Source organism: Schistosoma mansoni, chromosome 4 (genome assembly GCF_000237925.1).
Source record: "Schistosoma mansoni strain Puerto Rico chromosome 4, complete genome".
Taxonomy (NCBI): domain Eukaryota; kingdom Metazoa; phylum Platyhelminthes; class Trematoda; order Strigeidida; family Schistosomatidae; genus Schistosoma; species Schistosoma mansoni.
Genome location: NC_031498.1, coordinates 21,567,256 through 21,572,952, shown reverse-complemented (window position 1 = coordinate 21,572,952; position 5,697 = coordinate 21,567,256).

Genomic DNA, 5,697 nt, shown 5'->3' with positions numbered 1-5,697 from the left:
CATGCAACAAACTGTTATTTGAGAATAAATTATCATTATTATCATCATCTTAGTACAAGATTACAGATCATCTTACTAAAATGTAAGAACCATACACTGATTACTTCATTCGCAAATTTCCGTTATCTGCCCTTCACATTCTTTATGATTCATTAACTTCCCAATCCCTATCTATTTTCCCTCCTATTCTCTTCAACTCCATCTTCATAGCCTTCTGCTGCCAGGTTTTCCACTTCCGATTGGTGTTACATACCATTTATATCTGTCGATACAAGCAGAGTACATCACAGACTACACTGCAGTAGTGCATGCAAGACAGCTGATATGCATTCTAATTGAGGACCGGTGTCAGACAAGGCTGCTTACTCTCGCCATTCCTCTTCCTTCTGGTGGTTGACTGGATTATGAAAACCTCCACATCTCAGGGGAAGCACGGAATACGGTGGACAGCTTGTATGCGACTAGACAAGGAGAATCTGATGCTGATGTGGCGGCGAGATTTGAGAAAACAAGAGCAGTATTCCTACGGGCGAAGAACATATTAAACTCATAACAACTGTCTGCAGGCCAACATCAAAGTGAGAATCTTTAATTCGAAACGTCAATATATTTCGACTGTACGGAGGTGAATCTTCAAGAACTAGCACAACCACCAAAAATGTGCAAGTATTTATAGACAATTGTCTTCACAGAATACACAATGTCTGTTGACCGGATATCATCAGCAACAGCTTACTGTGGGAGAGAACAAACCAACTTACGACTGAAGAGGAAATTAGCAGACAATGGACGTGAATAGGACACACATTGAGGAAATCATCTGACTGAATCACGAAGTGCTGACTTGAAATCGTGAAGGGAAACGGAAAAAAGAGAGGCCAAAGAACACATTGAGTCGAGAATGGGAAGCAGACATCAAAAGAATAAATATCGACTGAAAACAACCTGAAGGGATTGCACAGGACAGAGGTGGATGGAGAGTATTAACAAGCGGCCCATACTCCTCCACGGTGGGTAACAGGTTTAAGCTATCAGATTTAAATGGGCACTCTCTAACCTTACCATTTGTGGATCGTTTCAGACGATGGTCAGAAACAGTACTCATCAAGGACATTACTGTCGAAACAGTGACCCTTGCCTTTGTCGAACGATGGGTAGAAAACAGGCTGCCTCTCGATTATTGCTATAGACCGTGGACACCAGTTTGAATCTGGACTTTGCCGTAGTCCTACTACACTACTAGGGATCATAAGGTTCCGAACGACCGTATACCGTACACAAGCTTTTAGAATTATGGTCTACTTCGTTTTTAGTACTGCTTTAATGATAGGACTAATCTTAAAAATGTAAATTTGTCACAATGTGACTATTCGATCTATAAGATCTCACGTGGAGGTCACATAATTGTTCACACTGACTCGTCTTATAGTAATCATCAATATATGATGGAGAACACATTCAAATTGGAGATAGAATAATATATTTCTTATGAATAAAAGTGATAATACAGCATACAAGAGTGACCACGCCTGCAAGACTGAGCCATGCCACCCGATTGGATTGAATTGAATTCCGTCCTCTCACCTTCTCCATCGTTGAGTTTTTCTCTGTGTTAAATGTTGAATAGTTATTCTCCCAGTTGTCTCGTGTTCAGCTTTGAGGAATGTGTGGTTAGGGCCCAATGCTATTACAAGCTGACGAGATGGCAGAACAACTTTACCGACAGTTAAGGGCTTCACCTAGCTGCTATACTTCATAGTGAACTGACTCGCTTTCACTCATATAACTTGGTGTTCGCTATGCTGTGAAAGTTGATGTTCGATACACTGCAGCTCAACCGGTTTATGTCAAGGCACTCCGACTTTCAGGAGACTTTGCGGGTCCTTATTTTACTTCAATGACTATGGATCTAGATTCTCACACAAGCAGGCTTACAACCGCCATGAGTTCAGTTACACCTGATTTCACTCGACTTTTGTCAACTGGTGTTTTCGTTCAATCTTACTTTCAATACAGTGCATAAGTTTTCGTTCGTCGTGATCCATTACGATAACCCCTCGTAATGCTATGCAAAGGAACTTTCAAAGTCTTTCATCGCAAACGTAAATGCTGTATCACCGATAAAACGGAACCAACGTTAACGTCAGCATTAACTGTCTTAAAGCAGCGTATTCAGAAGGCAACCTCAATAGTGTTGTTTCTCGTCAAACAACACGAGCCTCACAATTACTATGCCTTCCCTGATAATCGACAATCACAGCGAAACTTCACCGGTATCCGTAAACCGGCTCAAAACAACGAGCTCTGGAAGAAGGGTACAGTTTCCGGGATACTTGGACAATTAGTGCGTAACGTTTTGTTTTATCTCGCTTGTTAGTATTGTTATATCAATAAAAACAAACATTGTTTCGTTATTCACACTTTTTGTATCCTTACGTAAGAGTGCATTTCAGCATGCATTTATAATTTTCTTCTTTCCCAGGACGGTTGGAAAAGATGAAAAACCGACGAAGAATACGATGAATAGAATTTTTTACCGTACGTTTAACATTCCTATTTTGTAACACATTATGAACCAGATGTCGCTTAACATAGCGAGCTATCAGAAGAGTGTTCACTAACGGCAAGCTCGTTGGGTTTAAACTTCTCTCTGGCCACATTTTACAGTCATCACTAACCCACCGATGGCTGAGTGAGCTGCAGTAATGAATAAATTACCAAAATAAATAGTTTTGTTAGTCTTCGGCATTGATGCTGACCTCATTAGTTCTTCTGGACACAACTTAGCTGAAGGTGTTCGGTCACGCATTCTCACCAGATCACGAGTGGGTATGTCGTGCTACACATCCCTTGCAACTGCTAGTCAGTTTAGACCAAATGATTTTCAATACATCGATAGCTTTTCAAATACATATCTGAATCCTCCATTTCTGACTTCCGATTTGATTGGGTCGGTATCCTTCGATTACAAAGATGCTGCATGTAAATGCGTTGTCAAACTCCGAATACCTGTGGCATCTTTATGTTAAACTGAGATGAAATATTATGCAACGGGTGACAATAAGCCGTCAAAACTATAATTTTGTAAAAGGCGACTTGACCCTATTTAAATTTTTATAGAGGATATTTACTACGCTTTCCACAAATTCATACTGATAACTGTTAGTGCTTCCAGTTACGCAGTTTCACTAGAAGTAAAAGACACATAGTTATAAATATAAGCTTAAAATAGAGCTCAGAGTCTGCCAAAAAATCACCAAGCTTCGTTACATTGTAATGTTGGTTGATGATCATATCTAGCTGTTTAATCCAACAAGATTACCCTCCGTAAGGCCAGAAAGCTGTACGAAGAGAAAATCGTTAGGGAATCCATAGAATGCCCTAAACGCTTGTATTCGTATATAAACCAAAAGACAAAAAGAAGAAGAAATGTTCCTTCACTATGGGGAGACAGTACTGCCACATCACTAGTGGAGGACGACTTTGGCAAAGCTCAAGTATTCTCTAAATACTTTAGCGATGTATACACCATAGAAACACCCTTCTCACCAGTCCATGAAAATCCCCCCACAAAAGCACTGGACAGCGTAACCATTAAAGAACTCGATGTCTTTGGTCTGCTAGTTAAGCTTGACATAGGTAAATCCACTGGACCCGATGAACTGCATCCTAGGTTACTAAAGGAATTAGCTAACTTTGTTGCGAACCCTTTAAGTGTATGTTTTAATCTATCCGTAACTCAGGGTCGTCTACCAAAAGACTGGAAGAACGCCATAGTAAGTCCAGTCTTCAAAACAGGTACAAAACATAAGCCTGAAAATTACCGACCAATTAGCCTAACTAGTGTGGTTGTTAAAATCTTAGAAAAGATTATTCGGAAGGAGCTGTTAAAGTATCTCGATGAAAACCGGATCCTCTCCGAAAAGCAGCATGGTTTTAGAACAGGTTACTCTTGTCTCACAAACTTATTAGTCACTCGTGAAAGCTGGTGCGCTCCTAAGGACCAAAAATTACCTGTAGACGTAGCTTACATCGATTTCAGCAAAGCTTTCGACAAAGTTCCGCATAACCGGCTATTATATAAGCTAAGGAATGTCGGGATTGGAGGCAATCTATTGATGTGGATAAAAGACTTCCTAGTTGGGCGTCAACAAAGAGTAAGGGTGAACTCCAAGTTGTCTAGCTGGGAAACTGTGCTTAGTGGAGTCCCCCAGGGTACAGTTTTGGGGCCAGTGTTATTCCTCCTGTACGTAAATGATCTCCCTCGTCTACTATCGTCATCGGTCTTACTCTATGCTGATGATGTCAAGATATGGAGAGCGATACAAAGCAAGGGCGATAGCTTAGAACTTCAAAATGACCTGGAGAGATTATCTGAATGGTCCCAAACCTGGCAATTGCCGATAAACACTTCCAAGTGTATTGTGATGCATATTGGCCACCAGGGTACAGATACATACACGATGAATAACACTGAGTTACCTATTGTTCAGGCACACAATGACTTAGGCGTCATCGTTAGTCAAGACTTAAAGACTACTGCACACTGCCGTGCAATAGCCGCCAAAGGTTTTAGAACTTTATGGTCCATACGCAGGGCTTTTAGGCATCTTGACGCTAAAACGTTTCTGACTTTGTATACAGTGTTCGTACGCCCTAAACTTGAGTACTGCATACAAGCAGCTAGCCCCTGCCTAAAAAAAGACAGTGAACTCTTGGAAAGGGTTCAGAGAACAGCAACTAGGCTGATTCCCGGAATAGCGAAGCTCCCGTATGGTACTAGACTGACCAAGCTAAACCTATTCCCGCTGTCATATAGAAGAGTCAGAGGCGACTTGATTACAGTTTTCAAATTGCTTAATGACAAATTTGCACCTGATATGCCCTCATTTTTCTTGTCTTCCAAAACAGAAAATCTATGAGGACACTCCAAAAAAGTTCACAAGCCCTGAACGAATTACTTGTCAGCTGACTACCGTGACGATGCAACGGATGTTCTAGTTTTACGACTAGCTACCAGTAGCACCTTCTATATTCGATCGTTCCCAGTCAGATAGAAATCAGAAGTCAGACGAGAAGAGGCAGGAAAGATATATTTGATTCGTTACTAATATATCGAGGACCTTTTCTATAAGCTGGCTAATGAAACGTAGGAGCTGTGTCCCACGCCGTGTTGAAACGTGATCTGGTACGGATGCATGACCGAAAGCTTTCAGTTAAACAAGTCCACTTAAACAACATGGTCAGCATCCAATGTCGAACACTTAATGAGCTATTGATTTTGGGGAATTATTTACAGCTACAACCGACTTTCCCATCGAATAATCAACGAGTGGAATTCATTACCTTAGCACGTGGTTGAGGCTCCATCCGTCGACTCCTTCAAAAGAAAGTTGGATCAGCTGAGAGACCATCATTGCCAGGACTAACACAGGCCATCAAGCCTCCTGTCCTTTCCAAACTGAAACTGACTGAATTAGACTTACTATTTCTCCATAAGATATAACAACACCAACCCTTTCAAGCATGTTCAGACCATAGAACATAAATCCTTGGTAAAAACTCACTCCATGTTCTACAAAAGCTATCTAAACCGATCTTCGGTTTTAACCCGAGTGTGTGTTGTTTAAATCCATACTTTCTTCAGTAGTTAGGCTGGGTTGAATTTCTTGGGGTTGTTAGGGTACCTTGGTTATC